The 17,447-nt window shown below is 33.1% G+C and overlaps 1 protein-coding gene and 1 non-coding gene across 3 annotated transcripts in view; both read left to right on the plus strand.

Moving 5' to 3' along the window:
• The window catches only part of GPC5 (glypican 5), a 1,453,194-nt gene that overhangs the window by 670,344 nt on the left and 765,403 nt on the right, over positions 1-17,447 (plus strand). The window lies entirely within an intron of this gene.
• LOC123569907 (U4atac minor spliceosomal RNA) lies at positions 1,277-1,402 on the plus strand. The gene has a single exon (XR_006693790.1). It is a non-coding gene; the product is annotated as a U4atac minor spliceosomal RNA (small nuclear RNA).

The raw sequence follows: 17,447 nt of genomic DNA on the forward strand, positions 1-17,447 counted from the left end.
GTCTTGCGCTGTCACCCAGGCTGGAGTGCAGTGGTGCAATCTTAGCTCATTGCAACCACCATCTCCTGGGTTCAAGCAATTCTCCCTGCCTCAGCCTCCCGAGTAGCTGGGATTACAGGTGCCCACCACCACACCCGGCTAATTTTTGAATTTTTAGTAGAGACGGGGTTTTGCCAGGTTGCCCAGGCTGGTCTTGAGCTCCTGACCTCAGGTGATCCACCCTCCTCGGCCTCCCAAAGTGCTGGGATTACTGGCGTGAGCCACCGCACTCAGCCAGAATTGGGTCTTTAGATTTATTTCCTTACACAAAGATTGGAGCAAATGTTAAGGTCTTCTTTCATCCCAATTAGACAACCATTGACTCTGAGCCTTTGCAATTGTTTTGCACTGTATCATGTTTTTCTTTCTTACCTCTCTTAATTTTTGCTCGTAAAAAACTTGAATTGCCTTGCTCTCTTCTCATAAAACTGTACATTTTATCTAAGAAGACTTACCATTAGGATATGTGGTTGTTACTGAACTGTACTGTATCCTGCTTTTTCCTGTGCAGATTTAGGGAGTAATCACAGGGGGGTTATTTATTAATTGGCTGTAGCTGCTCAGAATATGTTCATATCTATATCATCTTAAAATGTCTAAAATGAGAAGACCACAAATAGTCTCAACAATGCGGCACACATCTGGAGGGTAACTACCTATTAGATAGAAGTAACAAATTTTCTCATGCACCTTATAAATTTGCACAAATAAACTAAAAGATTCAGAGTCATTGCAGAAAGATCATCTGTGCTGTTAGCACATGGCCAAGAAATAGATATTCATTGTTGAATATCAATGAATATATATCAGTATCAATCTTGCTCCCCAAGGGCAACCACTATTTATGTTGAAGACATACATATAGCCATCTCTTCCTATATATACCTATACCCTATAATTATTTTATATAAAATGGAATATACTAGATATGCTTTTGTGTATAATCTTTTAAATTCACTCAATTGTATATGATTGAGATCATTCCATGTCAATATATGATGTCATTTATAATGACTGTAGGATAGTTTTCCTTTATAAGTATGTACCCTTATTTATTTAGCCAAGATTGACTTTTAAAATGTTTCTGTATTTCATTACTATAAATAATATTTAGAAAACATCATCCTAGTTGTGATTTGTTTACCACTGCAGCAAATATAAAATATGTTTTCTTAGCTGGGAGACTCACTTTTGCGTAGAGGTATAAGTATTTTTTAGGTGAAATTCACATAAGTTAACCATCCTTTCCTTGGGGTTGCGCTACTGTCCAATGAGTGCATAATGAGGGCTGTACTGCTAATGCCTACACAACATGCCTGCATCAACTAGGGCTTTGCTTTACCTTGGTGCAATTATTTAAAAAAATAAAAAAAACTTTAAAAAATATTACTAAAGTTCACATAAGTTGCTCATTTTATAAAAAGGAGTTTATCATATTTAAGTTGGATTTCATTATTTTATTAATATTACAAATACATTTGATATAGAGTGTTGATATGATTTTTTCAGGTCTAATGTGTATTCTTCATTTTTGTTATTTATTGCTCTTTAAAAGCATCAAAGTCTTATACAATGAAGCTTGCAGTAGTATAATGAGAAAATGGATGGAATTTATGTAAATATAAATACACGAATTATTGATTAAAATGTAGTTATTGTAGTAATAGTAGATGCCTTTTGTATTGAATATAATTCATTCTGCATTTGAAATTTGAAATAAAAATTAAAAATATTTTAACAAATCCTAAAATCATTTCATTTATTTTTCCTCATATAACCATACACAGTATAAAAATTAAGGATTTTTAAAAATTTGATTTCCCATTATTTCACGTTTTTGCCTCCTGATAATCTAAGAGGAACCTCAGAGAAACATATGTTGGTATTCTTCTAAAATCTCTTTAAGCATAAGTTATTTAGCGTTCTCATCAACAGAAACACAAGATATAGAATTCTCAGAATTCTTTCTTATTTGATAATCACACAGAAAACAAAAGACATATATAAAAATAACTTGCTAATATGGCTATGAAATAGCTATCCAGGATAGTAGATCTATTTAGTTTTATTGTGAATGAACAGAAGTCATTGCATATTGAATAAAAAGGTGAACTGTAATTACATACAATGCTTGTCAAATTGCTATTGTCAATTTTAAGGAAGGAATTACAATTTGAGAATAGAAATTATTAAAGAAAACAGAAAGAGATGTCATTACCTTAATACAGCCTAAATTGTCACCAACCCCACTTAATTATTCAGCATATTCTGAAAACCTTTAGGAAATCCATCATATTTAGCCTGTTCTTTGCAGCTATCCGTAGGCAATAGAAGCAAACCACAAACTCGAGGCTAATTGTGTTTAAATTCTAAGACATTTACTGCAAAACATTAAAGACACATCAATTCCTCCCCAGGAATTACTTCTGGATTTGGAGTATGGTGGTTTATATAGACCCCTCTTTGTAAACTGCTTGCTGTTAAGATAATACATATCACTTTATCGTCAATAGAAAATGGCAGAACCTATTGCTTTAGGGATAGGTTTTCTCTTGGAAGTGAATGGCAAATCACAATTATATAAACCAAGAGATGACATAATATATCTATAGGTTGCATAATAATAATCATGGCAAGAGAAACCTATTGCATTTGCAAGATTAGAGCTAATTGGTTTTGCAGAGTGCAAGAAATCAATTTTGAAAATGCCAAGTCAAATCAGGTGTGCTATGCTATTAACTAGTATGTGGTTTACAACAAAACCAGAAATTGAGTTAGAGAATTTGTTTTAGACAGCTTTATTTGCAAAGCACATGAAAATGCTAAGAAATTTGGTGTATTTACATAGGCAGGCATCTTATTCAGTGATAGGAAAGAAGAATTCAAGCAGTAAGGAAAAATAATGCCGTTTCTATTTTATGGGAACAAAATTATTGAAATTAAATTTTAAAAGTTAATAATAATTTCCATAAGGGATTATACTTTAAATATTATCTAGAAATATTAAATAGAAATATAATTTAAGCATGGGCATGCAGTATATTCTGCTGTAAATGGACTCTGTGAGCACAGAACAGTCATGCTGTCTTGGGGAATGGAAGACGTTGTCTATGTCCACGAGGACATGTTTGTTCCCTGAAGTTTTATTTTTCTGTAGCTATCCCTTAGGATCCATTACCAAAACTCAAAGAATGAGCCAGCAAAGAAGTCTGTGGGCCTCATCCATTTCCATTTATTTCCATATGTTGATATGCTGCATATTTAATAAGGAAAAAAATTTTCTTAAGAAAATAAAACTGTAGACTATAAGATCTTTTTCACTCCTACTATTCTAAGAAAGGCAATAATTTACCACGCTGTTTAAGTAACGTGTTTTCAAGTAATGACATCCATTAAATGATGCTTCTGTTTTCATGTTAAGAAAATCCAGACTTTCCAAGTTTTCTTATTTTTAAAAGATGAAGTAATTATATCAAAGAAAGGAAAAGGCTAAGATGATTAGGAAAGGAACCACTATTCATTTTGCCTGCTTTTTTTTAGTGGGGGGTAGTTAGACTCTCATCATTCCATATGTCATTTTGTTATTAGTTAATAACTACCAATTATATAACTATTGATAAGGTGACACAGGATAGATTTTCATTTATGAGAAATATTGATACACTTTGTATACATTATTTAGATTGCTTGCTAAGAAATGCTATTCTTACATCCATTTGCATTGGTTTATTCTATTTCTAAGTTTATATTTGGTTACTCAAAGCTAACTTTGTGAGATTTTCCAGACACTGCTAAAAATAAATCAGAGTGTTTCTTTTACACAAAGTTTGGCTATTAATGGATGTTGTCATTTTTTATGTTGTAACAAGAAATTTGCCTAATCTCATAAAATAGTTTACTACTATAGAAAGTTCAAATTTTATTCCAAGGAAACTATTAGTATTTAAGATATAGCCCTTGAATTTGACATGTGTATCTGAACATTAATTGAATATGCATAATGGCAGCAAATGTGTGGGTGAATTTGATTTTGTAAAATAGTAAAACTTTTGGGTTTGGTGAATAATGTGGACTATCAAGTTGCATATTAATGTTTTTATAATCACATAGTAAGTCTTAAATGCTATAATAGTTTGTGATCTAATTCTGATCTCATGTTCCAAGGAGAATTAAAAACTTTTCCTTTTATTCCTTATTGTTTAAGAACAATTTATATGCAGTGTAACATTCAGCAAACATTTATTGAGCACCTAGTGGGAGCCCCTAATTGCTGGAGATACAGTTATGAGTCAGATCGAATCACTGCCCTTGAAGTTTGAGGAGGAAGACAAGAAAAATGACTTTCCATAAGGGCTCTTTAATATATAAATCTGCACATGAAGAAGAGATAGTAAGAGAGTGGTCAATTCTACTTTCAGAAGCAAATCAAGAAAGACTCTTTGCAGAAGATAATATTCTTGTCCTGCTTCTCCTTACCAAATGGAAAGTTACACTGACTTAAACAGAATACACCAAATTTACATTGTTATTCAGATCCTAGCAACCTGGCACCAACAGCTTGCCTGAAATAAAATTTCAGGTGAAGTTTATGGGTGAATGTCATGAAACCAAGTCCCATAAATCAGATAGTCATGAGATTCACTGCATTTCCAAGACCAGTTGAGTTTACATCATGATTAATAATCAATCATATTCTCTTAATTTTATCTCTTACTAACTTAAAATGTCATGGTGAAGGATTTTTTGAAACCTCAGAGTATAATAGGTCCCGCTAAGGAAAATGACAAACTGATTGTCCAAATCAAAATCACTCTGGGCCTACTGAGTATGTTATGGTAAGGATAAAAATGAGAGTGAAACCTTCTGAAAAATTATTTGCTCTTTATTAATGAAGGAAGTATGTATTATTTACTCCTACCATGCTTTGGGCCCAAGAAAGAAATTGCTGAAAAAAAAATAAACCAAGGGAGAGTTTTGAAAATTAACTCTGCAGCAAATTTAAGATAAATAAATAAATAAGAACTTAAAGCTGAAATTTGAAGGAGAGATCAAAATCAGATGGTTCTCTTTTGAGCTATAATGAGCCATAAAAAGGACTTTTCCTGACTAGTAAGCTAAAATGCCTAATGATATGACATGAAGGAGTTTTGGATACCATAAATGTTAGCATCAAAAGTTTAATACTTAAGAGTTCATATAAAGGCATTATTAATGAGAAATGATGCCCTTAGGAACTCCGTGTACTAATAAATTGCTTGAAATAAATGGCATTTATAACTTTTTGTTTATCTGAAAGTTATTAACGTTTTCTTTATTTAAGAGTGACACTTTTGTTCAAATTGTAATTGTTTTAGGTACATAATTAAATGAACAAATTTGGCTGAGAGAGAGAAAGAGCTGCCATTTTTAAATCAGAAGAAGCATGCTCCAACTTTGGAATAAATATAGCTAAGAAATTTTTATCACCATTTAATGTCTCAAATTTCTAAGTATAGGGCCATAGACACAAAAGTTTCACAAAACTATCTCAGCAGTGCTAGAATAAAACAGGTAGCTCTATTTATAGCCAAAATGTTCACTGATGCCATTTTGCCACTTGTAATACGTTAGGCTATTAATAGGAAAACTTATAGCCTGAGATTATTTCTCACTCTAAATAGTGTTTTTCAAACATAAGTGCATATAAACCACCTGAGAGTTTTAAAAATTACCTATATCTGGGTCCCACCCCTAGAGTTCTGATATAATTGATCTGGGGTCCAGGCTGGACATTTGGACAGTGCAACCAAGGTTAACAAGCACTGTTATAAAGAAACTTGAAACAGGAGAAGCTTAGAGATTTTCAAAACTCAGAGGCAACTGAGTTGCAATCATTATGACAAAATAAATGATGCTTATTACTCCAAGATAGATCATATCAGGTAGAGAAGATACCTAGAGGAGTGTTTCTTCAAATACCTAAGTGTTTACCACGGATTTAAATGATCAGAGAGCATGAAAACAACAATTAAAGTAATTCATATGAATACAACAATCAACATAATTCTCAATAAAACCAATTTTGTTAATAATAATTTTGGTTCTGAAAATTTTGATAATGCAGAAAGAAGCTCTCAGATCAGTGTTCTTAAATATCAAAATAGCAGTTCGAGAGCACCTGGAAGGTCAGTTAAATTGGATCAAACTCTCTCTGATATATGGTTGGGATCATTCACTTTTGCTCTACTTTTTAAAAATGTATTAACCAAATAGTTATGAGTCTATCTATCAAGCATTCAAATTATTTTACATGTAATCTCCAATCTCCAGAAAATAAATGGAACCACAACAAATTTACCCCAATTTCTGCGGAGAGCATAAATAATTGCTTTCAAGGGATGCTTGAATGAAATTACTTCCCTGACTGCAGGGGTTGGGACTTGGTGAAGATTTGTCCTTTGTGAGTAATGAGAAGAGTATACTTGGATATAAAAATAGTAAAGAAATAATTAGTTTTTTAAAAACCCTAAATTCCATGTTTAGCAAAGTTAATGAGTCCCTAAATTCCTAAAGCTGAATATTAGTGTGTAAATGAGTACTCCAAACCAATAGAGAATTACCTTAAAATTCATGGCTATTTAGCTAAAACTTCATATGTTCTTATCATTCTGTGTCTCCTAGTTTTAGATCGAACAGATGTTTTGACTCCTAAAAGACTCAAAATTTCTGACAATGCCCTTTATTAATAAGTTGCATTTTGAAAAATCATTTATTAAGTAAAAATTAAATTTACATTTTCAAAATTGCATGTAGGGTTAATTTACCTAATCCTTTATCTATTTTGTGTTCCCAGTTAGCCAGTTTTGTTTCTGATATGTAAATATTTAAAAATATTTGTTGAAATTACAAATTTTATTACTTGATTTTTGAGGGTACTAGGGTAGGTTAGTTACTTTTTATTTAAGTTTCATGGTGTTTTGCATATTCAACTTATTATATTGTGAGTAGCCTGAAAGACAGTAGCTATATGATCATTTGAGATAATGGTAACAATATTCAAGGGTTGAAAAGATATTATTTTAAATATGAGCTAAGGAGATTGCACTTTATGTAACTAGGGGATGATGAGAAAATCTGTTTTAACAGCATGATTAAATTGGGAATTCTTTTTTTGAAGTTTTGTAAAAGGGAGGCAGAAGTTTAAGGAAAAATGTTGGTTAGGTAAACTTGGATAATTTTAGATTAGTGACAATACTCAAGCTCTTGAAAATAGGAAAAGTTGCTCTTGTCATGTTAAAGGACAAGGGCTGCCATATGCTAATCACTGTATCTTTACACAGATCCTATAAAATGATTTATACAGAGAAGGGATTCTGTAAATCTTTACTAAATGAATGTTAGGTGATGGAATGGACCATTGTGGCTGAAGAAGAGAGTAGTGAAAATGGGGATATTAGGAAAGGAAGTGGATGATTTGCTTGGATTTTGTTAAATTAGGTTTTGATAAAAGAAACCTGAAAAACAAACAAACAAAACAGCCTGCATGACTTCTTAAAGTCCCCAGCTCTTAATACTGTTCCAATGGCAATAAATTTCACACAAGTTTTGAAGAGAACATTAAAACCATAGCAAAGCACACATTATATTCGTTGTTTCTGGGTAGTGCTTCTTTACCAGGCAAATAAATCCTGGTAGACATGCAAGAGCTTGCTCTTAATCCAAAATAAACAAAATGTGTTTTACTGAGAAAATTGCAGGCATATCAAAGGGTAATTTGACAGTAAGGGTACAGAATACTATCAAGATAGTTTCTTCTGTTTTACATACATGTGTAATTCTTGTTTGAATGCAAGAGGGCTGAATACCAGCCGTATTTAATATATTTTGTGCCAACTTCTGTACACAGATTTTTTTTTCTTGAAGAGAGAGGAGAGGAAAGAGGAGAACATTAATTCCAGATAGCTTTAAGCAAATGTTAGAAAGGTGAACATTTATAGGCTTCCAAATATCTTTTGGCTAGCTGACATTTACAAACACTGAGCTACGTAAGCTTCTTCCCCTAGCAATATTAAGGCTCTAGCCGCAAGTAAAGGATATATGAAGTGAAATGTGCCATTCAAACATAGTAAAGAAGAAAACTGTAACCACTGTTGGTGAAAATCATGAGAACAAAGTCTTTCTTGTTGTTTTAAACATTCTATAAAAACATTGCAAAAGTTTATATAGCTGGTTAAAATACTTGGGACTATTTGCTCCATTTCCACACCTTATGATAAGGTCCAGGCATTTGTTGAGAGGGAAATTGCCCATTTAAATGAAGGAAAAATATGTTTTAAATTACTTAGAGTACTCTGTTGAAACCTAATGAGAACAGAAGGCAGCGTTAATAAGAAAAATAGTATTTACAAAGACTGCTTAAGAATGCAAGCTGGGTGCCAACTAATTGTAATTCTTTAATTCTGGTATGCGTGCAACATCCCATGTGTATGCAAACAAAATGTGTATTTCCAAGCTGTGTGTTTTAGGATCAGAGAATTTCAACCAAATATTAAATTCCCAAATAGTATGCAAACAGGTGCCAATCATCGCTTTAACATGACAGCTGGAAGAAAAAATTCCACGCAACACGTTTAGGTAATTGTGGTTAATGTTTATCTTTACATAGGAAGATATTTTAGAGATGTGTGAGTATGCAAATAACTCTTGGATTTCTAATTACTGTATTTATCAAGTTGTATACACTGTCTAAATTCAGAAATGAAAGCAATTTTAAAATAACATGTATATTATAAAGGCAATAATCTGCCTTTCTGTCTCTGCCTATGTCTCTATCTCAAACATGTATGTGTGTATGTGTATATACACCCTCACTTGTGAACATACATTCATAACCACATGTATAAACACACAGTATAAAAGCACATATAAGGACATATGCCAAAATATTATCAGTAGTTAATTTTAAGACAAGCCTGATGGGTCATTTTAATTTTCTACTTTTTACATGTCTGTTTTGATTGCAACTTTAAAAATAAGCCATGTCACTTTTTAAAGGGAAAGGGAGAGAGAAAGATTTGCCTGTTTGGGAAAATTTTTGGAAAGGAACACCACAGGAAATTAGGTCATTCTTAGGTGCCTGCTGTTTATATCTAAAATGGTTTTCAATAATGGGATAGTTCTAATATCAGTAGAGATATCCATTATCATGTGCAAATTGAACCTTGTTGCAGGATAGAAATATTTAAAACTATTTAACTGTCTTGAAGAATTGTTCAAGTTTTGAAAATATATTTAAAAAGAAAAACTTTCCAGTTAATTTTATGAAATAAACAAAATCTTTATTCTAAATGATATATTTATAAAATTTTATTTTATAATTGGTTATTGGTCGTGTAAGGAAATAAAAGAGACTTTTATGTGCTCATATTGTAACCAGTGATCCCGATAGCTATCTTTAGTTATTAGTTCTAATATTTTAGTTTAGATTTTCTACATATACAATAATGTCATTAGCAAATAATGACCAGTGTATTTCTTTACTGCTAATTCTTACTTTTTTTCTTATTGAACTGACTAGAGAATCTTTTATCTGATCCCATAAGGAAAGCTTTCTGTATTTCCTTATTAATTATAATATTTTTGTAAGATTTTATGATTATCTTTCATCAGATTAAATAAATTCCATTTTGGCCGGGCGCGGTGGCTCAAGCCTGTAATCCCAGCACTTTGGGAGGCCGAGACGGGCGGATCACGAGGTCAGGAGATCGAGACCATCCTGGCTAACATGGTGAAACCCCGTCTCTACTAAAAATACAAAAAAAAAACTAGCCGGGCGTGGTGGCGGGCGCCTGTAGTCCCAGCTACTCAGAGGCTGAGGCAGGAGAATGGCGTGAACCTGGGAGGCGGAGCTTGCAGTGAGCCGAGATCGCGCCACTGCACTCCAGCCTAGGTGACACAGCGCGAGACTCCGTCTCAAAAAAAAAAAAAAAAAAAAAAAAAAAATTCCATTTCATTCCTAGTTTGCATATTAAAAATATTTTCTGTATCCATTGAGATAAGATTTTCTTTCATATTGTTAATATAGTGAATTACAATAATTGATTTTGTGATATTAAAACAATATTTCATTATTGAAAATAATTTATTTTTAATTTTTTGTACTTTTTAAAATTAAGGTATAATTCATACAACATAATATTTGCCTTTAAAAAGGATGCAACTAAGTACACAATATAATATAATATTATAAGCATAATATAATATTTCTTTTGTTGCTTGTAATTTGGTGTCATATCTAAGAAACCATCGTTTAACCTAAGGTCATGAAGATTTTGCTTATGTTTTCTTCTATGAGTTTTTTACTTCTAGGTCTTACATTTAGGTTTTGATCAACTTTGTGTGTAACGAAAGGTCAGAATCCAACTTCTTTTGTTTGCATGCATATGTACAGTCATCCCAACACTATTTTTGACGAGAATACTATTTCCCCATTGAATTTTCTTGGCATCCTTTCAAAAATAAATTGCTCATAAATGTGAGGTTTATTTATTGATGCTCAATATTATTTCCTTAAATTTATATGTCTATATGCTAGAACAACATTGAATCAATATAGTTTGGTAGAAAATTTTGTTTCAAGATTATTTAGACTGTTTTGGGCACTTTGCTATATTAGTTTCCTATTGCTGATGTAACATCTTACTACAAAGTTATGCCTGAAAATATCACAGCTTTATTATCTTAATGTGTGTGTGTGTTTGTGTGTGTGTGTGTGTGTGTGTGTGTGTTCCTTGGGATTTTCTATATGCATAAATATTTCTCCATATACATCTATATACAAATTCTTTATGCCTCATGGCATCTCCGTATAGAGATAGTTATATTTCTTTCTTTTTAATCTTGACCCCAGGCTAATATCCAATTGAATAAAAGGTGGTACTACTATTGAACGTGCCATAGAATATTAACTTTGTAAACTGACTTGAAGTCTCCCTGGGTGAATGCTAACCCTCTCATATATAATAATGGCTTCATTTACAAAATGTATAAGATAATGACTATCATCAGATTATTTCTTCAGCCTTGACTTTTATCCAGAACTGCCAAATCTGGATATAATTCCCATTTGGGATTCCCACAGGTATGTTCAAAATAGTACTTTCTTTTGCCCATGAGATTCTGCCTTATGTCTTGAATTTATACTCTAGGTAAATGTTGCAAGCAGAATAAAAGCCCCCAAAGATGTTCACACTTTAATCCTTGAGACCTGAATATGCTGTATTACCTGACAAGAGAGACTCTGCAGTTAGAATTATGAATAATATTAAAATGAGGACTATATATGAGCCCAACCTAATCACTATGAGCCCTTAAAAGTTGAGGCCAAGCTCCAGTTGATTTCTGAGAGATGGGGCAGGAGGGAAGGCAGAGATATTTGAAATGTTAGTGCTGCTGGAGAGGGCCATGAATAAAGCATAAGAAGGAACAGAGACAGTCTCTAGGAGCAAAGGCTGGCCCCAGCTGACAGCCAGCAAGGAAATGGGGACTGCAATACTACCGCACAAGGAACTAAGTGTGGCTAACAACCTTAACAAACTTGGAAGCAGACCTTTCCTCAGAGCCTCCAATAAAAAAATGCAAGAGTGATGGAGTCGTTACATTACTACCTGAATACAACACACTTTTCAAGCTACATAAACTTCATGCTTTTCTCTTTTAATAAAAGTCATCTCCTCTGCCCTGAAAACTCTCCCCATTGTTATTAATCTGCCCGAAAATTTATCTTCATCCTCAAGTGTCTACTCAAATGGTCTATTAAATGAGGTCTTCCCAGATGATCCCAGATAACTAGCACCACTTTTTAAAATTAGATTTCTAGATACTTTCATTATCGTAATCCCCTTTTATAGCAAATTTTGGTTGTTGTATACCTACTTAATAAACTAACACTTTTCTTGTTTTTAAATCTGCATCAGTTGTTGAACACATATAGAATATATTAAATATATACAAGCTAATGAAGTAAAACATGAATGCATCTCAGACCACTTATCCTAAAACATCCATATTTTTCTTTCATTCTGTCAAATACTTTTTCTCTGATATCCTATACTTTTGTTAATATTCATTGATTTTATCCTTCTGTTTATAGTTATTTTCTTACTGAGGTGCAATAACTTTCTATGTATTGTTTAGTTTATCACATATCTTGCAAAATTTTGTCTGCTTTGCATAATATCTTTTTATTTTATTGTGAAACACATTATAGAACTTTACAGATGATATAAAACCTGTTGGCCAGGAGTGGTGGCTCACGCCTGTAATCCCAGCACTTTGGAAGGCTGAGGCAGGTGGATCATGAGGTCGGGAGATCAAGACCATCCTGGCCCAACATGGTGAAACCCTGTCTCTACTAAAAATATAAAAATTAGCCAGGCATGGTGGCGCACACCTGTAGTCCCGGCTACTCAGGAGGCTGAGGCAGGAGAATTGCTTGAACCTGGGAGGCAGAGGCTGCCATGAGCCAAGATCGTGCCACTACACTCCAACCTGGGCAACAGAGCAAGACTCTGTCTAAAAAAAATAAAATAAAATAAATCATCAATTATTTGTTTCTGTAGATTCTCCTTTTAATTTTTTTGTTACAAATATTTATTAAAAAGTACAATTCAGAAGTTACCTGGACAATCATATAGATTCTTCTTGAATTTTAGTTTTCGAATACATTCAACTCAAGTTCAGATAAACGATTCATCTATATTTTCTTCCAAAATGTTTTAAAAGCAAAAAATCTCTTGTTCTATAAGCAATTATTTTAAGGTATATATAAAATGGGAATCTAACTTTGTTTTGTTCTAAATAGTTGACCAGTTACCCTGGTTCCTGCATTATCTGCTGAGTAAACTTTTCTTATCCCTCTAACTTGAAATACCAAAATCTGTCATTTATATGTCAATTCTTCCACTTGTGCAGCCCTACTTTATTGTCATTCCAAAATGATGCTTATCCTTCTGCTAAATTTCCTTAAGTATTTCTGATATTTATCCTTCCAGATAAAATTTAATTATTTTTAATCAAAGGCCAAAAATACATCATTAAATTTATATGTTTTTTTCAAGAGAAAAGACACAATTTTTTTTATTTATCCAATGCACCTTTTAAATCCCTAATGGAAAAATACATTTTATTCATATATATAAAAAATGAATTCATTTTATTGTATGAATGATTAATAAAATGATCATTTTATCAATGAATGAATAAAATGTATATATATAAAATGAACAAATAAAATGTATCCGTATACATATATTTATTTTTAGAGAATTTTTGGCTAAATTTTTGCTAATTTTATTTGTTTTCAATTTTTTTTTTTTTTTTTTTAAGACAGAATCTCCCTCTGTTGCCCAGGCTAGAATGCAGTGGTATGATCTCGGCTCACTGCAACCTCCACCTCCTGGGTTCAAGGGATTCTCCTGCCTCAGCTTCCCAAGTAGCTGGGACTACAGGCGTGCACCACCATGCCCAGCTAATTTTTGTATTTTCAGTGGAGATGTGGTTTCATCATATTGGCCAGGCTGGTCTCGAACTCCTGACCTTGTGATCCACCCATCTCAGCCTCCCAAAGTACTGGGATTACAGTCGTGAGCCACTGTGCCCGGCCACTAACTTCTTTGTTTTTTTTTTGTTTTTTTTTTTTGTTTTTGTTTTTTTTTTTGATACAGAGTCTCGCCCTGTTTCCCAGGCTGGAGTGCAGTAGCATGATCTTGGCTCACTGCAAGCCCCACCTCCCATGCTCAAGTGATTCTCCAGCCTCAGTCTCCTGAGTAGACACTTGAGGATGAAGATAAATTTTCAGGCAGATTAATAACAATGGGGAGAGTTTTAATCTACTATTAAACCTAATACAATTTAAGGCAAAATTATTTTATTTGGGATTTTGGATTTCCCTGTGTTTTCTCATCTTACTTAAACCTGCCTCCTTTTCATGCCTGCATTTCACACCGTCATTTTTCCCTCTGGAAGCTTACTGCTCTAGTTTTTTTAAAAGTCATGGCTCTTCTGTCTTTTTTAGTGTGGAAAAGGGGAAATTTCCTAATTTTCATATTTCTTGTGTTAAATTCTTTTCATAAGTACATTATTTTTGAATCCTGAATATTTTGTTAAGTTAGATGATTGTTTCAAAATCAGTTTGTTCATTCATAACTATAGAAAGATGTAGATTTAAGCCCTGCTTTTGCAACAGAAAAGCCAGATGGCCATAGCTTGTCCCAGTTTCTACTTGAACCCGATAAGCTTTCTTTTTCTCTCAACTTTATCCAGGAAGAACCATTTTATATACAGATTTCTGATCCAGTCTCCAGGGTTTCCAAAGCACTAATCAAGCATGGCTTTACTGGACAAATGTAGGGCCTTCCGTGTCTTTAATATTGGACTTTTTATGCCATACAGTCAGTATCTTTGGTCTAATTCTTCTTCGCACTGTTCATATCTCACTGGTTTAGATGTAATTGCCTGCTGCAGGGTGATGACTTTCCTCCGTGAATCTTCCTGAGTTTCATTATTGATGGTATACCATGTACATGAGACAAAGATTTCTTTACTCTTCTTGAGGTCTCTCTATACTGTTTGGTTCAGATAATATGGAGTTACCCATTGTAAACTCATTTACAATGAAGTCAGTTGTAGCACTATATGGTTTGACTGTGTCCCCACCCAAATCGCATCTTGAATTGTGGTTACCATAATCCCCATGTGTCGTGGGAGGGACCCAGGGGGAGGTAACTGAATCATGGGGGCTCTTACCCCCAAGCTGCTGCTCCCGTGATAGTTCTCATAAGATCTGATGGTTTTATATGGGTCTTTTCCCCTCTTTGCTCAGCATTTCTCCTTCCTGCCATCATATGAAGAAAGATGCATTTGCTTCCCCTTCTGTTCCCGTTTTTTTCCTTTATTTATCGATTTGAGTGTCATTCAGTTCAACATAAATTTTGTGAACAGCCAGTGTGTGGTCAGCCCAAGGCTAAAACATCGTGAGTGAATACATTGAGAACACAAGTTCTGTGAACAGTGGAAGCAGAAGCCAAATCGCTGTAGATAGAGGAGAGAGCAAGAGTGGACAACCTGCACCAAGTTGAGCTATGTAGACAATGGGGTAAGAAAAGTCAGGGGTGTTAGAGGAAGAGAAGTGAAAGTTGGATACCACAGCTTATAATGAGAATAGGAATTGGTAAAAATGTCAAGGCAGGATAAATAATATATATGTTTAGAGATTTAGTACAGGAGGCATTTGACTTCTCTGCTCTTTTTGAGAAAGCGTGAATTGACAGAGATACAGGGAAAGTGTATTTGAAGTACAAGCAAGAACATGTATCTAGAAAAACAAAACACAGAGGGCATAAGTGTGGGGGAACTATGAATATTCCAACTTTGGCCACAACATTGAGTAGATATCATAGTTGGCCAGCAATGAAAACTTGTCTAAAAATGTATGTTTGTGTAACACTGTGATAAAGAAGTATGTGATTCATTGGTTTATTTTAATCTCAATTCTTGATTTTCCTGAATTATTGAATATCATGAGACAATGGCCCATCTTAAGAAGGAAGGTAGGCTAATATGCAGGAAGGTATTTGTAAACCTAGAAACCCGCTGGAGACACCTCACTAATGTATGGTAACCAGAATAGTAGGAGGGTAGGAACTAAGTCAAAAATCAAAGTGATTTCCATGCATGCCACTGTATAACTTCAGCTTTACTTAAACTCTGCCGTCTGCTTGTGCAGCAGCAACTTCCTCCTAATAGTGTATGTTCACACTGAGTATTGCCACATAGTTTCTGCATCATATAGAATTAAATTTGCTGTTTATTATTTTTTTCCTTGTATTGTATTGTACTTTGGTTCACTTATTTGCATTTAGTCCAGAACATGATTCTAATAGGTTATAAAAATTTTGTGCATATGCCTCTTTTGAAATTTTTTTCTTATTTGTATATCCACAGAATCCTTGAAAGAGTCCTTTACCCAATGCCAAAAAAAATCCACTTAACACATTCTGCTGAGGCCTTTATATTAGTACATGTTAACTTTAAGTGGGAATATTCCACCATGTGACATACTTTATGTGATGAAAAAAAATGTTCTTAGAAAAGATTCTCATCTCAAGCAAAATTTGTACTGGAGACACTGTCTGCAATATAAAAGACTTCACTATTTTCAGCTCACAGTTTACTAAAGAGGATAATTAGAGAGGTACTCTAACATTAGCAACAAAAAGGCATTTGAAGTTCATGACACTTGATAACGGAACCTCTGTATTTCTTAGTCTCTAGCACCATTACATAGACTGTACTAAATTATCAGAGGAGATGAGATACATATTTGACCCAATTCTAAAAATGTTATATAATCAATATTTACCTATAAGGCACATTAATTATATTAATACATGTCAAGTCTCAAGATGAATTCTGAACAAACATTTTCAGTTAAGTATTGAAAATATTTTTATCATTAAATGTTAAATACATAAGAGATTATCTGTGTAACATATTAAAACGTATGTCATATCATGACAAAAGATTTCTCTGTTGGAACATCTTTTATTTCACTGGCTTATTATTATTTCTGGTTGGTGAGTTTAAAAGATTGAGATCTTTAATTTTATTTAGCTAAGTGATTTGTTGCATTTTAAAATCAGTAGATAATATATGTATCATCTTAGTCTTAATTTATAAATATATGACATTTCAATAAAATTCTTGAAGCCAATCAAAAAATTAATTAAGCTTTAAATTCTAGGCTATCTGAAGCTAATTGATTATTATATTTCTTTATTATTCTTGCAGGGGAAAGCAGACACTTTTGTATCAAGTTGTCGATTTTCTAAAGTGAGAAAAATTAATTTAAAAAATTAAATTGTATGTTCAATACCTGTGTGAGATCAGATAAACCATGTGTCTTAGGGAAAGGTTTGAAAGTATAATTTTCTTAGTTTGTTATTTATTTTCCTATGTGACTTTTGTTGAATTATTTTAAATTTATTTTACATTAAAATTGCCAAATATGTGAATTCATGAGCCACATGTTGAAGACCACTGAAAGAATATAAATAAATAAAATTTGTAGCTCTTTGTTTTGCAATAACTTGTGAGGACTAAGCTCTGATTTTTTTTTTTTTTAATCTTGCCCAAATTCCTACCTAACGGGTCTGGGGAGTCATCCCCTACAGACCATAAATTCTCATCAGATGGATTTTTTTTAACCCTATATATCATGACTTACTTTGCAATCTGACTCTGACATAACATTACGTGGCAAAGAAGAAAGTAAAAAAGTTTTACCCCAAAAGCATGTTTCTTTGAAATGGTCCTGCAAAGCTGTCCTTTGTCAGGAGACATATGCATCTGTAAAGAATCTCTATTAACAT

Source organism: Macaca fascicularis, chromosome 17 (genome assembly GCF_037993035.2).
Source record: "Macaca fascicularis isolate 582-1 chromosome 17, T2T-MFA8v1.1".
Taxonomy (NCBI): domain Eukaryota; kingdom Metazoa; phylum Chordata; class Mammalia; order Primates; family Cercopithecidae; genus Macaca; species Macaca fascicularis.